At 39.7% G+C, this 19396-nt stretch overlaps 1 protein-coding gene across 1 annotated transcript in view; it reads right to left on the reverse strand.

Moving 5' to 3' along the window:
- Nucleotides 1-19396, reverse strand: part of ADAMTS2 (ADAM metallopeptidase with thrombospondin type 1 motif 2) — a 451457-nt gene that overhangs the window by 284809 nt on the left and 147252 nt on the right. The window lies entirely within an intron of this gene.

The raw sequence follows: 19396 nt of genomic DNA on the forward strand, positions 1-19396 counted from the left end.
TGAATGACTGGAGATGGCCCAGGATGCAATGGGAGAACCTGGCCCTTTAAAGCTAAGGTCTTTTCAGATTCTCACTTTGAGTGAAATAATATCCATTCAGTGAATAGGCCTCTTTAAGAAGTGAGCCAAGGGATGGCCCCTTTAATAAAAAAAAAAATCAAACTGGGAGGGGAAGACCCTCAGGGTTGTTGGCCAAAAGAGAAACAGTTACTATTTACATTCACTCTGAACCAGGAGGGCCCAAAAAATAACCATTAAGTGGTACTTAGGCAGGGGTCTATTGTTGTCCAACCTATGAGAGTCCAGAGTGAACTGGGTTTAAGTATTTATGGGCTAACTCAAGAGTTGCCTGCCCAACCCCATGACATAATCTAGACGACACGAACTCTTCATCTATAGTAACTCATGATTTTATAACACATTTTAAGGTTTACAAAGTCACAACAGCATGGTGAAGTAGGTAATGCAGGTCTTATTATGACCATTTTACAAAAGAGGAAACTGAGGGACACCCCAGGTGAGTGACTTGGCTGGGGTGCCATACAACGAGGACTTTCAGTTCTTCTGACTTTAAACCAGCGATTATTTTTTTCTACCATGCCGTCATTCTCTTCAGCAAAGTAGTTCCTACTCAGCACCCCTTGCCTGCAGCTCTGCTGGAGATATAGACGCAATGCTCCTTTTCCTCGATGTATGGAGGCCAACCCTTCCTGTTCTGACAACATTCTGTTCGGTGTATTATAGTTAATTAGGTCACAACTTCCCTATTTAATTACCGTTTACTCTCTTTGATGCACATGGGAGCTCTGCAGCCCTTTCCTATTTACAAACGAACCCTTAGGAGATTACCTCCGGCAAAGGACTAATTTGCCACTTTGGTTGGTTCTTATCCGTTTCAATGTCAGAAAGCATTTCTGTCATTATCTCTTGATTCTCGAGGTGCCCCCTTTGGGGTTATATTCCCCTGTGTGCAAGGTTCTTAACCTGGGGTTTGTGAATTTGGTTTTTAAAAAATATTTTGACAACTATATTCCAATGTAATTGTCTTATTTGTAATCCTATGTATTTTATTTTATGCACTAAATAAAACCATTATTCTGAGAAAACATGGATAGGCTTCATCAGACTTCTAAAGGGGTTCATGAAACAAAACAGGTCTACTACAGATTTCTGTTATATAATCTTACCTGGGCCTTCACTGTGACAAGGAAACCTCTTTAGTTGATTCACTATTCCTCTCGTGAAAGTAACTTTTCCAAACCTTCTCATTTCTCCTCAAGCCTCCCATGGCTTTTTCAAAGACTGAAAACCTCCTCTCATGTTTCACTGAAAAAATTAAGACCCTTTGGGCCCTTTCAACCGTTCTCTTTGCCAAGGCAAATACTTTTACATGCACAAGAGATCTCACTCTATCCCCTTTCTCCAGCAAATGCAGCCCTCTATCATCCCTACTCTCTCACTAATCTTCAACCTCTCCCAGTCTGCTGGCCATTTCCCTCCTGCCTTCAAACACGTCCATGTCTCCACTATTCTCAGAAAACCCTCACGTGCTCTATCTGTTCAGGATACTAGCTAACTTCCCATATCTCTCTTTCTTTTTTTGGTTAAACTCCTTGAGAAGACCGTCTACAATTGACGCCTCTATTTCCTTACCTCTCACTCTCTTCTTGATTCTCTGTAGTCAGGTTTCCAACCTTTTCATTCAACCAAAACTGCTCTTCCCAATGATCTCTTAATCACCAAAGCAAATGGTCTTTTCTCAGTACTCATCCTTCTTGACTTCTCTGCTGCTTTTGACACCACTGACCACCTTCTTCTCTTTGATATTCTCTTCCTTCTAGGTTTTCTTGATATTGCTCTTCAGTAGTTCTCTTCCTATCTGTCTGACCATTCTTTCTCCAACTCCTTTGCTGGATCTTCATCCGGGTCATACCCACTAACTCTGAGTATTCCTCAAAATTTTTTCCTTAAACCTTTTCTTTTCTCCCTATATACTATTTCATTTGATCATCCCATCAACAACCATGGATTCAAATATCATCTCTATATTGATGATTTCCAGATCTAATTATCTAGCCCTCACCTCTTTCTTTTTTTTTTCAGAAATGACCTCACTTTTATCTTAAGATACATTAACATTTTAGCATAACAAAGGGCTAAAGTGATCATAGATTCAGAGATAGAAGTGACCTCTCAGGTGATCTAGAACAAAGCCATCATTTTCCAAATGAGGAAACTGAGGCACAGGGAAGTTAAGGTATTTGCCTAAAGTTTACACTGGTGGTATGTAGCATAACAAGGATTTGAACCTAGGTCCATCACTTCAAATTCAGGGTTGCTTCCTTTACACTATGTGTCAACTTCTCAAACAACAAAGAGGCAATATACCTCTAATTCCATTGGTCAGAAATGATTAAGCAAAAATGAAAGTTTTTATCCTCAAAGACCTTATGTCTAACAGGGGAGAAAACATGCAAATACAACAATATAGAAAATAAATAAGGTAATTTTTTTTTCCTCACTTCTTTCTTAACCTCCAATCTTGCATCTCCAATTGCCTATTGGATATTTTGAACCATATGTCCCAGAGACATCTTAAACTCAACACATCCAAAACTGAACTCATTATCTTTTCCTCTGAAATCTAAATTCTCCTCTCTTAAAAATTTTCCTGTTACTGTTATCATCTCCACAGTCACCCAGACTCAAAACATAGGTATCATTCTCAACTCCTCACTCTCTCTCACCCTGTCCCATCATCAGTTACCAAGTCCTGTCAATTCTACCTTCATATCATTTCTTGTATATGCCCCCTTCTTTCCTCTGACACTGCCACCACCCAGGCACAGGCCCTCATGACCTCAGACTTGGACTATTCCAATAGACTGCTGGTTGGTCTTCCCACCTCAAGTCTCTCATCATTTCAGCCCATCTTCCATTCAGCTGTCAAAGTGATCTTCCTCAAGTACAGATATGACTGTGTCATCCACCTATTTAATAGACTCCACTGGCTCCCTATTACAACTTATTCAAAGTCCTTCATCACTTCACGTAACTACCTCTGCAGTCTTCTTCTATCTTACTCACCTGCACAAACTCTGTGATCATGTAACAATGGTCTCCTTTCTGTTCTTTACATAAGACACTCCATCACCATGTCCTGGGCATTTTCACTGGCTGTCTCCCATGCCTGGAATTCTCTCCCTCTTCATTTCTATCCCCTGGCTTCCTTTTAAAGTCCCACCTTCTACTTATACAAAAATTTGCCTGGTCCTTTGAAAAAGTCTTAAATTCGAATCCTTCAATGTTCAAGAAGCAAATGCCATCAACTGTTCTTCTTGGTAAATCGTTCCAGTGATGTCTGACTCCCCATGATCCCATTTGGGATTTTCTTAGCAGAAATACGAGAATGGTGTGTTGCTTCCTTCTCCAGCTCATTTTACAGATGAAGAACTGAGGCAAACGGATTTACACAACTTACTCAGGGTCACACAGCTAGTGAGTATATGAGGTCAGATTTGAATTCAGGAAGAGGATTCTTTCTGGCTCCAGGCCCAGCACTCTGTGCACTGCATCACCTAGCAGCCCCATTTAGGCCATAAAACGGTTGTCAACTTGTGCTCTGCCTAGTGGGTTTACACTCTTGGTTTCTTTCTGCCTTCTGAGTGTTCATGATTTTGCCTCCTGTTTGGAGTCCCCTGTTCTATATAAGTGATTTCTACAAATACCCCCCTTTTCTGCCTTGACACTGGGTTTCATTCCTTTGTGTGATGCATTTGGTTAATGACCTTTCACTTTACTGACACCTTTATTTATAACATATGTGTGTGTATAAAATACATGCATATATATGTATATACATATATTCTATTTATCTGTGTGTGTATGTTATATATGTGTATTCCATTTACCTATGGGACAGCTGGTGGCTCAATGGATAGAGTACTGGGCCTGGAGTCTGGAAGACCTAAGTTCAAATCCAGTTTCAGATACTTCCTAGTTGTGTAACCCTGGGCAAGTCACTTAACCTCTGATTGCCTGACATTCCACTGGCCACAGCTCCGACTCACTCACCCGTTATGAATTTCTGACACCTGCTCAGCTCCCTACACTATGCAGCACCTAGAAAGGAAAAAAAAAAGGCTAAATATTTTGGCCCTTTAATGATGACCACCACCTGCTGGTCACTGCCTAGAAGGACATGCTCATCTCTGGTAGGGGGAGGCATAAATAAATAAGACATAGTATAGTCCCTGCCTCCAAGAAACTCACAATCTAAGAGAGATCAGAAAAACATTCAAATGACTACAGTGCAAAGCAGAATAAGGCGCAGTCCCAGTTCATACAAAGAAAGGAGTTATCACATCCAGCTGGAGGACGAGCAGGAAACCAGGGACAGCTTCATGAAAGGGATAGCATTTGAGGTGTCTTCAAGTACAAATAAGAGTTCAACAGGTAGTAAAGGTGAGGAAATGCACTCCCTGCAGAATCAGGGTGATTAAAGCAGGAAGACAAGGAGAGAGTGTTTAGAGAGTTGAAGGACACTGGGGAGGATGAGGCCAGATTGTTGAGAGCTTCCAATGTCGAACTAAGTAGTCTGGACTTAATGCTATAGGCTGTGAGCAGCCACTCAGGATTCTGTAGAGGTTGACAGAATCAGAACTGTGCTCTAGGGTTTGGGTCATTATGACCCAGTTTTGCTTAAACATGACAAAAGTCTCACATTTTTTACTACATACTATTCCCAAGTCGTGTTTGACAAGAAATACCACTGCTTTCCATTTTTAGTTTAATGAATGTCACCATCAACATAAAGATTAGACTAGGAATATGCAATATGTCCAATTTTAGATCTAAAATGTGCATGTGGAAAAAATTCAGATTTTTTTTGTCCCCATGGGGAGAATGAATGAAATCCTCTGTAGTAGACACTTTGAAATTCCCTTAGATGTCGTGTTCTAGACGGTAGGGTGGGGTTGTGGAAAGAGTGCCGGAGTCAGAAAATGAGTTTAAATCCCACCTCTCACATTTACTACTATGTATGCATGGGCAAGTCATTTAACCACCCTAACCTTCATTTTCCTCATCTATAAGATAGGGTATTTACACAGTCTGTAGGCAGTTGATGGTACAGTAGACAGAACTTGGAACTCGGGGTCAGAAGATCTGAGTTCAAATCCTGCCTCAGACATTTACTTGCTGTATGGCCCTGAGCAAGTCTCTTAATCTCTCTAGGTCTCAGTTTCTTCATCTGTAAAATAAGGATAATGTAAAATGAGTAAATTGGGGCACCTATCTCACAGAGTAGTTGTAAAGATTAAATGAGTTAACCTATGTAAAGTGTTCTGCATATCTAAAAGTGCCACATAACTGCCAGCTATTATTATTATTATCTACTTCTAGCATTGCAAGGGCTGATGTAAGGAAAGCCCTTTGGTAACCTTAAATGCTATACAGCAATATAATATTATCATCACTTTCTTTATCATCACCATCATCATTATCCATACAAATTGCCAAATACCACTATTAGAATAGTGCCTGGGACATAGCAGGCACCTAATTACAATTATCAAAGTGTCTTGAGAACTTTTCTACATAGGATCATTTTTCTTGCAGGGTAATATCTGCATTGCTGACAATTTCATCAGCCAGTGATTTTTTGCCTCCATCAGCGGCATCTCCCATGGTGATGAAGAAAACCTACCAGGCATTTCCTACTCTTACTAGCCACCCCATCCGATGAGCCTTCTGTCATCAACATTCCTCCACCCTCTTCAGACCTTGTTCAATGTCATATCCCTGTAATGCTCAGTCTTGATGACCATATCATAAGTAAAAATGAGACATATATTCATAGAGGGAGTATTCAGACTTCCAACTCTAAGCCGATCCTGTTAAGGTTCTTACCTCAACTAAGCCGCTATCTAGAGGATACATTCATTGACACAGTTTCCAGAGGAGGATGGGGATATTCACTCTACACCCATCTGAATTACTACTTGTCTGATCCTTTTTGTAATCAACAGTACTCCTTTATGAACTAGCTGGCCAGGTAATGAGTACAGCCTAAAATCATGGACCACTGGTACCCTGTTTCCCTCAACAGGAACCATAATGTCCTATAGATTGGGATACTATGGTGAAAGAGAGCAAACAAAATTAAAATATATATATATATATATATGTATATATAAAGAAGCTCTCATTTCTCCAGAGCTTTATATATAAGATGCTTTGCTCCCCACAAACATGTGTACAAGCATGATTAAAGAAGGTAGCATATAGAGAACAATTTGGAACTATGCCTAAAGGGCTATAAAACTGGCCATACCCCTTGATCCAGCAATATCACTACTAGGTCTGTATCCCAAAGAGATCAAAGAAAAAGGAAAAGGACCTATAAGTACAAAAATATTTACAGCAGCTCTTTGTGTGATGGTAACGAATTAGAAATTGAGAGGATGCCTATCAGTTGGGGAATAGCTGAACAAATTGTGGTAATATGACTGTGATGCAATATCTGTGCTATAAGAAATGATGAGCAGGATGGTTTCAGAAAAACATGGTGAGACAAATATGAACTGATGCAAAGTGAAGTGAGCAGAACCAGGAGACCATTGTACACACTGTAACAGCAATATTGTAATGATGATCAACTGTGAATGACTTAGCTACTCTGATTAATACAATGATCCAAGACAATTCCAAAGGACTCGTGATGAAAAATGCTATTCACATCCAGAGACAGAACTGATGAACTCTGAGTGTAGATTGATGCATACATACACTTTTCACTTTATTTTTCTTGCTGATTTTTTTGGTAACATGGCTAATATGGAAATACGTTTTGCATGACTTCACATATATAATTGATGTCATATTGCTTGTCCTCTCAATGAGTGGGGGAGAAACTTGAGGGAGGGAAAAAATTTGAAACTGAAATTTTAAAACAATGAATGTTAAAAATAAATACAGAAAAGATAGCATATTAGAAAGTACACTGGAATTGGTGTCAGGAGACTGGGTTCAAATTCATTTTACAGATAAAGAAATTGAGGCTCAGAGAGAGGAAGTGACTTTCCCAAGGACAAACAGCTAGTAAGGAAAAAAGAAGATTTGAACTTAGATCTTCCTCAGTCCAAATCCACTGGTCTTTCCACTATATCATGAGGCTGACCTTAATAGTTGGATTATCCTAGACCAGTCGATTAATGTCTCAGAGGAACTGCTTGGAGCAAAATGTTGTTGTAAAATGGGCATGATATTTGCACTAACTATTTCATAGGTTTAATGAAGGTAGGGCTTTGTAAACCATTAAATTCTACATAGAGGACGGGAGCTCTTATTTAATATGAGCTTGTAGTGTTATTTCCACAATGCAAATATCAAAATTAAGGTTCAAAAAAATTAAGTGCTTACTAGCTATGTGACCCTGGGCAAGTCACTTAACCCCAATTGCCTAAAAAAAAAATTAAGTGACTTGTCCAGGGTCCTAGGACCATGGGACCATGGGACAATAGGATCACAGATTTAGAGCTGGAAAGGATGGCCTCATCTAGCCCTGTTCCCTCATTTTACAGATGACGAAAGTGAGACCCAGGAAAGTCTACATATTTCTTTTTTACCACCTCACTCCCTTTTTTGAGAACACTCTCAGAGTATAGTCTTAATAATGGGATTATTTTTCAAATGTATGATTTTTTTCTTAAATTTTACTGTGCACAATCAGATAATGTTCAAAAAGGCTCATTTTAAATTGCTTTTTTGAAATTTTTGAAGAGTTTTGGGTAAAATTCCTAAGGCATAGGTTTGACCATGTCGCTAACCTTCTCAAAGAGCTCAACTGGCTCCCTACTGCCTCTAGGATCAAATGCCAACTCTTCTATTTGGCATTTAAAATCCTTCGAATTCTAGGTCCAGCCTGCCTTTCTAAACTTAATAAGCATAACCACCCTTCACACACCATGCAATCCAGTTAAACAGGCAAACTTGCTATTCCTCATACAAGACGTTTCATCTCCTCCCCATGCCCTTGGACTACCTAACCCTATGAATAGCAGACACTTCCTCTTCCTCTCTGACTCTTAAAAGTCCATTCAAGCACACCTCTGATGCCCATCCCTAGTGGTTGGTGTCTTCCCTGCACCCCCCAGTGCCTTTATTTACAACATATGTGTATATATATACATATATATGTATATATATATTCTCTGTGTGTGTGTGTATTCTATTTACCTATGGGACATCTGGTGGCTCAGTGGATAGAGTACTGGGCCTGGAATCTGGAAGACCTAAGTTCAAGTCCAGTTTCAGACACTTCCTAGCTGTATAACCCTGGGCAAGTTACTCAACCTCTGATTGCCTGACAAAATGGATCCACTGGAGAAGGAAATGGCAAACCACTCCAGTATCTGTGCCAAGAAAACCCTAAATGGGGTCACAAAGGGTCAGACACAACTGAAATGACTGAACAACAACAATTTTCCTATAGGAGTATAGATTGGTTTTTCTTCAATAGAACGTAAACCCACTGAGGACAAATACTGTTTTATTTTTGCCTCTGTGTACCCACTACCCAGCAATATATCTCCTGCATACAGTAAATGCTTAATAGATGCTTGTTGGTTGGTTGTACACCAAAGTTATTTCAATTTGCATTTCTGTGATTATTAGTGATGGTGAACACTGTTTAAGTGGTTGTTTGATACTTTGTTTCCCATTTTATAATTATCTCATATTCTTTGATCTTGATTTAACCACTGGGGATTGAATTTGGCTTTTGAGTACTTTTTATCAGATTTTTATGAATTAGGTGATACAAGTAGCAAGCATCAAAGTCAGATCTGGATCCCAGGCCTTCTAACTTCAAGCCTTCTTTTCCCTATGCTATCCTAACCTCTGCCATCACATAAATCACCAGGGGCAAAAAAAAAAAGTATTTTTGTTTTTGTGAAAGGGTAGATGCGCTGCCTATTTTCGATGTTATTCTATAATGTGAGTATACCAGTCAGTCAAGGAATATTGACTGATTACAGGGCAGTGAACCTGGTCTATTAGGGCAGCCTCACACCAGGGCTGAGGCAACAACCAGACAGTCTGGTTAGAAGTTAAGTTACACAGACCCACTTTTACTCTTACAGCTCTCAAACTTACATCCCGAGCACTGGGCCAGTTTGTATCATCTACCTTGGAGCTTTCTTATCTCCTTCAGAGACTATTAGGAGCTCAGAGCTGTGCCTTTCTGATACAGCATCTGTCTAGACTTGTCATTACCAACCCCAAGTGCTAGAATCAGCAGTAGGACCAGCACACATTCAAAACCCACCAGCTGGATGTACAACCTCAATTATCACTCTCCCCACACTCCCACAAACCAAGATTCACCCAAGGAATGGACTCAAATCTCGAGGGATCTCCAATCACAGAACTTCATAAAGCTGCCAGGAATCTAAACCCTATACCCCTCAAAGTGTTTGAAGATCCATACTTAGAGACAAATCCCTCACAAAATTATCATACTTAGCTTCTACTGAATCATTACTCTCTAACCTGTATCTGTCTCTGTATCTCTGTCTCTCTGTCTCTGTCTTTCTATCTCTCTCCTTTCTCTCTCTGTGTCTTTCTGTTTCTCTCTGTCTCTGTCTCTCCCTCTCTCTGTCTCTCTCTATGTGTCTGTCTCTCTCTCTATCATTATCTCCATTTTACAACAGAGGTAACTGGGGCAGACAGAGATTAAGTGACTTGCTCAAGGTCACACAACCAATAACTGTCTTGAGGTGGGATTTGAACTGGGGTCTTCCTGACTCCAACACTCTCCCCACTGAGGCCACTAGCTGCCTCTGTAAAATAAGACCAGCACTAGCTTGCTCCCTATTGCCCAGTGAATTAAGTCCAAGTGCTTTTACCAGGCTTTCAAGTTCTTCCACAGTCTTTTGTCAACCTACATTTACAACCTTATATAACCCCCCTCCATATACTCTATGCTCCAGCCAAACCAGACTGCTGGTCTCTGAACATAATCTGCCTTTCTTAGCGCTACGCTATTTCTCATACCCTTCTCCAGGCCTAGAATGCCCTCCCTGCCGGCCCACAGTAATGTTGCACACCTATAACCCTTGCTACTGAAGGAAGCTAAGGCTAGCAGATTACTTGAGAAGGAGTTCTGAGCTTCAGCAGGGCTAAAGCCAATTGAGTGTCCCTGCCAAGTCCAGGAAGGAACCCCCAGGAATGGAGGGCCACCAGGCTGCCTAAGGAGGAGTGAACCAGCCCAGGCTGGAGAAATAGAAGCTCATGAAGCTTTCTATACTGACCAGCAGTGGGATCAGGCCTGTGAGTAGCTACTGGGTCTCCATCCTGGAAGAGAGATAGGAAGACCAGGACTCAAAAAAACAAACAAAAACCTACCTCCTCCCCCTCTCTTTGCCCATTATATTCCAACCTTATCTTTATTGTGCCCCTTCCACTCCTTCACCTCCTCCCATTGATAATGACTTTCCCCCTCAGACCTCACATAGCATTGTGAATCTCTCTAAAAATCAATCACCAAGAATTTATTATATTGTTCAGTAGTTTCAATCCTGTCTGATTTTTTTTGTGACCCCATTTGGGATTTTCTTGGTAAAAATACTGGAGTGATTCACCATTTCCTTCTCCGGCTCATTTTACAGATGAGGAAACTGAGGCAAACAAGGTTAAGTGACTTACCCAGTGTCACACAACTAGTAAGTATCTGAGGCCATATTTGAACTCAGGAAGATAATCTTCCTTACTCCAGGCAGGGCACTCTATCCATTGCAGGCACTGGACTAGATGCAGAGTGTACAAAGACAAAAAGGAAACAGTCTTTGCCCTCAAGGAATTTATATTCAATCAGAGGAATATTTATCACGTATATTTTGTATATAATTGTGTGTTTGTGTTTTAAACTATAATCTACATAAGGGCAGGGATCATATCTTACCTAAACTGTATCTTTCCTACCTCCACTGAACCCCTACATTTACCAGAGTGTTTTGCACCTAATGAGTATTTAATAGATATTTAATTGAATTAATGAATGAATGTGAGCCAAGTAGCCTATAGCCAGATCAGGGCTTACCTTTCTTCCTTTCTCATCCCCTATTACCGTATACAATGGAAACTGTTGGTGAAGAACAAGAAAGACATTCTCCTTTAGGAAGTGCCTCCCCTTGGGAATGCTGCCCACCCTCAGAAGGGCTCCACTTTTTCATGATCCCATTTCCCCATGGGATCCGGCCTGAAGGCTGGTGTTGACTGACTCTTTCCACTCACTCACTTAGTCACTGGTTTGGTTAAAGCCATGAAGAAATACTAGAATTGTCATGTGTATTAATCTATCCCTCCGTTTCTTCCCACATTTGTCTCCCTAAATGCTTCCTATTTCTCAAAAGAGCTTAAGTACAAGAAGAATGTGCAGTAATCCCACAATGTTTACAATAAAAATTGAGTGGTTTGGGGCTTGGGTTTTTTTGTTTTTCCCATACAGCTAGAATGATGTTCCCATTTCTCTGGTTAGTCTAATATGCCCCCTCTTAACCCTTGGGGAAAAATCATTCCATAGCTTTGGCCAAATATGCTTCTATTACGCTGAAGTCTAATAGTGCCAGGGATTTTAGTAATTTCATAAATAATGATGGTGATGATAATAATAGCTATTATTTCTATAGCACATTAAGGTTTAAAAAGTTTTACAAATATTATCTCCTTTGATTCTCCCAATAACCCGAGAAGGTTGATGCTATTCAATCCCCATTTTACAGTTGAGGAAACTGAGACAAACAGAGGTTAACTGACTTGCCCAGGATCACAGAGTTCAGAAGTGTTTAAGACTGGATTTGATTTCAGGTCTTCCTGATTTCTGGCCCAATGCTCTATCCACTGCAATACCCAGCCATCTCTATAGCATTTTAAGGCCTACAAAGTACTTTCCTCACCACAACTCTGTGAGGTAGATAGAAGAGTTATTATTCTTCCCATTTCATAGATGGGAAAACTGAGGCTTATAAAGCCACTGTGTTTTTCCATTGCCACGAGGCTAAGTGTCAAAGTGGGATTTCAGCCCAGGTCTCTTCAACTCTAAATTCAGACTGGTAGCACTACTACCTCTCAGGCCCTTTTTAAAGAAACCAGGAGCACCCGAGGGCACTTACTAATATTACTAAGAAGATCCCTTATATGCTAATGGAGAGGACATGTCCTATCATCTGTGCATGTGCTAACCACACTCCTAGAAAACCTACTTGTTTGGACTACGAGGCCACACACTAGACACCACCACTACAACTGAGACGGTGAGATGGGTCCTGTTTTCTGGATTTGTGTACCTGTGGCCCCTGAACATGTTACGACACGGGCACTTTCAGCTTCCAGGTACTTCTGGGGTCCGGCATACACCTCCCATTGATGTCATTCCAGGCCTGGTTGTGATGCCCAAAAGGAAATAAAGTTACAGCCAGGGCTGGAGCGACATCAGGTTTAAAAATTGATGACAAACATGAGACACCACCCTCCAAAGATGATTGGCACGTAGGCCCCAGGCCCTGTCCCCTGGGGAATGAATAACTCCAGTTCCAGAGCCTTCTCCTGGGGAGTTCATCATGACCCTGACTTCTAGGCCTGTCCCAGGAACAGCCTTGCAGAGAGGGGGCTGTTCATATCCTCAGCAGAGAGACTAAAGGAATCACAGACCCAGCTTCAAGGAGCCTTAGAAATCATCTTGTCCCAACCCTTCCTTTTACAGATGAAGAAACCGAGACCCAGGATAGGGAAACGACTTGCCTAAAGTCACAGAGCACGTTAGTGCTGGAAGCAAGGACTCCTGACTCTTGACAACACCAGTACTTAATGTCTAAACCATTTATTTAGCAATTGATCCTGCCTGTTAGCAATTATCAGGTCACCACTCTGATGCCTCTCGTTCCAGCTCCGCTGCAGTCACCCACACTGACCCCTCTGCTCCTCAGGGCACTCCCTGGGCCTCTTGCAGGCAAGCGTGACAAGGATCAGAGAAGGGGCCGGGATAAGAAGAGCCATTCTGAAATTAAGGCAAGGAGAAGACCTTGGAATGACACTAACTTCTCGATTCTGTGAAGCTGAAGTTTATTTTAAATTAAATTCTGCTAACTTTATTTTAAAACTGTTAGAACTAATCTTTTTAGTGACTTCTCTAGGCAAGTTTTCTGTGGTTTAGACCCCATGTGCCCCATGTGAAAAAATCTGAGAATGACAGTTCTTTAAGAGCAGAGAGATCTCATGGGTGAACCCATTCAAGAACGGGAATTCCCTCTACAACATTCCACACAAGTGGTCCTCCGTCTTTTGCTTGAAGACTTTTGGTGAATTGTAGAAGCAGCTCAATCCTCTTTGTGACTACTCTCATTTTTAGAAAGCTTTTATATCAAGCTGAAATCGGCCACTGTACATATTCCATCCACTGATTCCAGTACTCCCCCCTTGGGCCAAGTGGAACAAGTCTAATTTACCTTCTCATGACAACAGGACTTATATTTGAAGACAATAATAATGTCATTCCCATCACCTCCAACCTCCAGGTCTTCTTTTCTTTAGGGTCCCAATTCCTTTAAGAGATCCTTGTATTATTGCATGACCTAAACTCTCCTTACTATCCTCATTGTCCTCCTCTGAATGTGCTTCTGATTGCTCTTGGGTCCATCCTAAAACACAGAAGCCAACCAGGATATAGAAAAGACCAATGGTCAGGTTTGGCTGGAATACATATGGAATGCATAGGAAAATGAAGGAAAACAAGGCTGAAATGTAAGTTGGAGAGAAATTGTGAGGACTCAGGATGGAGTCTGGACTCTGTGTGGAAGCTAAGAGATGATTAAAACAAGTCTCTGCAAAGAAACATGCTCAGCTGCAATAAATGGTTCAGTCCAGGACTATATACACAAATCCAGGTGATGGGATTGGGCACTGGCAACCAGAGATATCTGGAAAAGCTTCATCAAGAAAGTGGCATATGAGCTGAGCCTGAGGAACCTAGAGATTCTAAGAGGTGGAGGTGAGGAGTGAGTACATTCTAGGCATGGTGGACAAAGGTACTGAGATGGGAAATGAAGTGATTTTTTTTTTTATGAGGAACAATAAGAATGACAGTTCAACTGAATTGTAAAGTATATAAAGGGAAGCAATTTATAATAAGTTGGAAAGTTAGATTGGCGCCAGGTTATGAAGGGCTTTAAGTGCCAAATATAACAATTTATACTAGATCCAAGAGGTACTAAGGAGCCTGGAGAGTTTACTCTGTGGCTGTTTGCTCATCTGTATAATGAGCAAGTAAAACTATATGAGGGCACTTCCAGCTGTCACTATTGTGACTAGTGCAGACCACTTGAACAGATGGAGGGTGTGGGTAATGCTTTCCTAATGCTTAGTGACATTCGAGAGGGTTCTCTCTTTTGCCATGTCATTTTAATTCAATAAACATGTATTAAGTATGTATGGCTTTTCTAAGGGAGAAAGAAAAAATGAATAGACAGTTTTTGTTCTCAAGTATCTTATCATCTATAATACTTACATGGGACTATAATATAAAAGAGAATGTTAAAGGACATGACAGGTACTAAAAAGTGCTAGAGATGGTTCGTAGGAGGCCAAATATATTTCTTGTGGGGGGCCCATTCAGCCTTCATTAAGAAAGTAACATCTGGGGCAGCTAGGTGGTGCAGTGGATAGAACACTGGCCCTGGAGTCAGGAGGACCTAAGTTTAAAACTGACCTCAGATACTTACTAGCTGTGTGACCTTGGGCAAGTCACTTAACCCCAACAAAAAAAAAAGTGACACCTGAGTTTGAAAGACAAGTAAAATTTTAAATGGCAGAGAAGCAGGGGAAGGCATTCCAGGACCTGGGAAGGGGATGAGCAAGTATACAGAGGTAGGAAGATAAGGAGACATATTCAGAGAATGGCAAATTAAGTGATTTGACCAGATCATAGGAGAATAGTGGAAGATACACTGGAAAATTAGGTTAGAGCTGGATTATTGAATGTCAAGCTATCAACTATGTAGGCTTTATGTGCAGTAAGTAATGGAGAGCCACTGAAGATTTTTAAGTCAGTGATAGGGAAAGAGTTGTACATTACACAAATTAAATAAAGTCCAAAGTACTTAGCCTGGCATGTTGAGGTCCTTTATGATCTGGTTCCACCTACTTTTTCAGCCTATACACATGAAACTGCTCTTTATTTTTTCCACTTTTTAAAACATTTTTATTTAAACTTTTGAGTTCCATATTCTACCCCTCCATCCCTTTTCCTCCCACTTCCCCGCCCTGAGATTGTAAGCAATCAGATACCTGCTGGCTGAGGATGGATTTGAGGATGAAGAGACTGAAGACAGGGAGCACAGTATGGAGAAAGGCTACATTAGAAGAGTGGCAACTGAGTGGGCAGCTAGGTGGCTCAGTGGATAGAGCACCGGCCCTGGAGTCAGGAGGACCCGAGTTCAAATCCAGCCTCAGACACATAACACTTACTAGCTGTGTGACTCTGGGCAAGTCACTCAACTCCAATTGCCTTACGAAAAAACAAACAAACAAACAAAAAGAGTACCAACTGGAAAGGAAAGGAGGGAATGGATTTGAGAAACACTGAGGAGGTAGTTTGGCAGGACGTGAGGACTGATAGGAGGGGTAGGGGTGGGTATAGAAGTCAAGGATGACTCTGAGTCTGGGTGACTGAGAAGATTCATAGTACCACGAATTTAGGGTGTGAAAAGGAGGAAGTGGAGGAGGGACAAATTTTGGAGGTAAGATGATTTCAGTTTTTCCTACAGAATGTTGAAGTTGAGTCACTAGTGGGATATCCGGGTAGCAATGTCTTGTAAGCAGCTTAAAATCCAAGACTGTGCTTCTGGGAAGAGGTCAGGGCTAGTAATATAGATTGGGAAATCATTTACTTAAGGAAGATGGCTAAAGCATGGATGAGGATGAGACAGCCTTAGTCGATGTTATTAATGACTGGGATAAAAATACAGAAAACATGATAAAAAATAGGAGGAATATCTTACAGCATCAGAATTCAAAAAGACCTCAAAAGCTAGAAAGAAGATACAAAACAAGATGAAACTTAATAATAATAACTGTAAAGTCCTGCATTTTTGCTTTTAAAAGAGCAAGTTTCAAAGCCTTTGACAAAATATTCCTATTAAATCCATACCCATTAAAAACACTAGAGAGCATAGAAATAAATGCAGCTTACCTTAAAATGATAAATAATATTTATCTAAAACAATCAGCAAGCATTATTTGTAATTTGGATAAACCAGAAGCCTTCCCAGTATAATCAGGGGTGAATCAAGGACATCCATTATCACCTCTATTATTTAATATTGTACTAGAAATGTTAGTTATAGCAGTAAGAGAAGAAAAAGAATTAGAATAGGCAATGCGGAAACAAAACTATCACCCTCTGCAAATGATATGATGTTATACTTAGAAAATCCTAGAAAATCAACTAAAAAAAACACTTGAACATTATTAGCAACTTTAGCAAAGTTGCAGGATACAAAATAAACCCACATAAATCATCAGCATCTCTATATATTGCATATACATATATGTATATATATATGTATTACTGCTTTAGCAGCAAGAGATAGAAAGAGAAATTTCATTTAAAATAGCTGTAGACAATATAAAATACTTGGGAGACTACCCACCAAAACAAACCCAGGAACTATATGAACACAACTATAAAACACTTTTCTCACAAATAAAGTCAAATCTAAACAATTAGAAAAATATTAATTGCTCATAGGTGGGCCAAGCCAATATAATAAAAATGTCAATTCTACATAAATCAATCTATTTATTCAATGCCATACCAATCAAACTATCAAAAAATTCTTTTATAGAGCTAGAAAAAATTCATCCGGAAAAACAAAAGCTCAAAGATATCAAAAGAATCAATGAAAAAAACGTGAAAGAAAGTGGTCTGGCCATACTAGATCTCAAACTGTATTATAAAGCAATAATTATCAAAACAATCTGGTACTGGCTAAGAAATAGAGTGGTGGATCAGTGGAATAGATTAGGTACAAATTACATTATAGTAAATGACCATAGTAACCTACTACATGATAAACCCAAAGATCCAAACTTTTGAAACAAAAACTCATTATTTGACAAAAATTACTGGGAAAACTGGAAAACAGTATGGCAGAAACTAGGTATAGATTGACATATCACACCATATACCAAGATAAGGTGAAAATGATAGAAGATTTATACATAAAGGGTGATATCATAAGCAAATTAAGAGAACATAGAATAGTTTAATCTGTCAGATTTATGGATAAGGGAAGAATTTAGGACCAAAGAAGATATAGACAGTTTGCACAAACAAAACTAATGCAAACAAAATTGTAAGGAAAACAGAAAACTGGGGGGAAATTTTTGCAAGAAGTATTTCTGATAAAGGCCTCATTTCTAAAATATATAGAGAACTGAGTCAAATTTATAAAAATATAAGTCATTCTCCAATTGATAAATGGTCAAAGGATATGAAAAGGCAGTTTTCAGACGAAGAAATCAAAGCTATATATAGTCACATGAAAAAATGCTACAAATCACTGTTGATTAGAGAAATGCAAATTAAAACAACTCTGAAGTACCACCTCACACCTATCAGAGTGGCTTATATGACAAAAAAGGAAAATGCTGGATGTTGGAGGGGATGAAGGAAACTGGGACACTAACACACTGTTGGTGGAGTTGTGAACTAATCCAACCTTTCTGGAGAGCAATTTGGAACTATGCCCAAATGGTTATGAAACTGTGTATACCCTATGATCCAGAAATAATACTGATACGTCTATATCCCAAAGACATCCAAAAAAGAGAAAGATACCTATTTGTACAAAAATATTTACAGTAGCTTTTTTGGTGGTAGTTATGAATTGGAAATCAAAAGGATGCCCATCAATTGGGGAATGGCTAAACATGCTGTGGTATATGATTGAAGTGGAATATTATTGTGTTATAAGAAATGATAAACAGGATGATTTCAGAAAAACCTGGAAAAACTTACATGAACTGATGCATAGTTAAGTGAATAGAACCAGGAGAACATTGTGCACAGTAACAGCAATATTGTTCAATGAAAAACTGCGAATGACTTAGCTATTCTTAGGAATACAGTGATCTAAGATAATCCCAAAGGGCTAACAATAAAGCATACTATCTGACTCCAGAGAAATAACTGATATTGACTGAATACAGAAAAAAACATATTATTTTTCACTTTCTTTTTTTCTTTTATTTGAGTCTTCTTGTACAAGATGACTAATATGGAAATGTTTTATATAATTGCACGTGTATAATCTATATCTGACTGCTTACTATCTCAGGGCGGGGGAGGGGAAGGAAAGGGATAAAGGGATAAAATATGGAACTCAACAGTTTAAATAAAAAAGTTTTAAACATTTGAAAAAAATAAAAAGCAGTTTCATGCTGGAAAAGTAGGTGGAACCAGATCACAAAGGACCTCAAAATGGCAGGCAAGTACTTTGAACTTTATTTGGTAATCAATAGAGTATTTCTGACAATTTTTGAGCAACTTTTTATTTGAATGATACATTTTAAAAGGACCCATTTCAATTGCAACTTCATTGTATTCCATGTACTAGGAGACTATGCTTTTCTAAATTATGAAGCTAAGAAAGGCACTGAGCTCATTGGGGGATTTTTCTTGGCTAAAAAATTTCATGGAATAAAAGTTAGTCACCGCATCCCATGCTTTCAACATTCTTCCACTCCTATCTCCAGGAGCTCTGAACTTCCAAAGTAGGTAACGTTTTTACAAGCCATAAAGATAAAAGAAAAATGGCTACAGAGCTCACATAGGCCATACCTCTGAAGTCTAGTCATCAAATCTTTGTGCTTCTATTTACGGGCAAACCCATGGCATTAAAACACATGGGGAATACCTGCCCCTTCCCTAAGCCACCTCTACTATAAGGCAAATGATCACAAAAATGGCCAATATCCTTCTGGTGACAGAATTTTCATATTACCTGAGGCCTGGGCCATGTATGCCTCAAGACTCAAAAACCCAACAGGTAAAAATAGTATAAGTAGCAGTTATCTTAAAAACACACAAGATGGGGGTATTTTCCTAAGAGAAATCCAACCCCTCTCTGACCCCCTTTCCAAAGAAAGAAACTAGATCAAAATGAAGAAAAGACAAGATTTTACCATGGTCTGTACTGACAAGGCCAATCTAGGATTTTGAGAATTTTGTTTATCAAAATTTACTCACTCTCCCCACCTCTCCTTCCCTCCTTTCTGTTCTCTCTCATCTCTCTCTCTCTCTCTCTCTCTCTCTCTCTCTCTCTCTCTCTCTCTCTCT

This window comes from Vombatus ursinus, unplaced genomic scaffold, assembly GCF_900497805.2.
Source record: "Vombatus ursinus unplaced genomic scaffold, bare-nosed wombat genome assembly UNPS02014863.1, whole genome shotgun sequence".
In the NCBI taxonomy this organism is placed as follows: Eukaryota; Metazoa; Chordata; class Mammalia; order Diprotodontia; family Vombatidae; genus Vombatus; species Vombatus ursinus.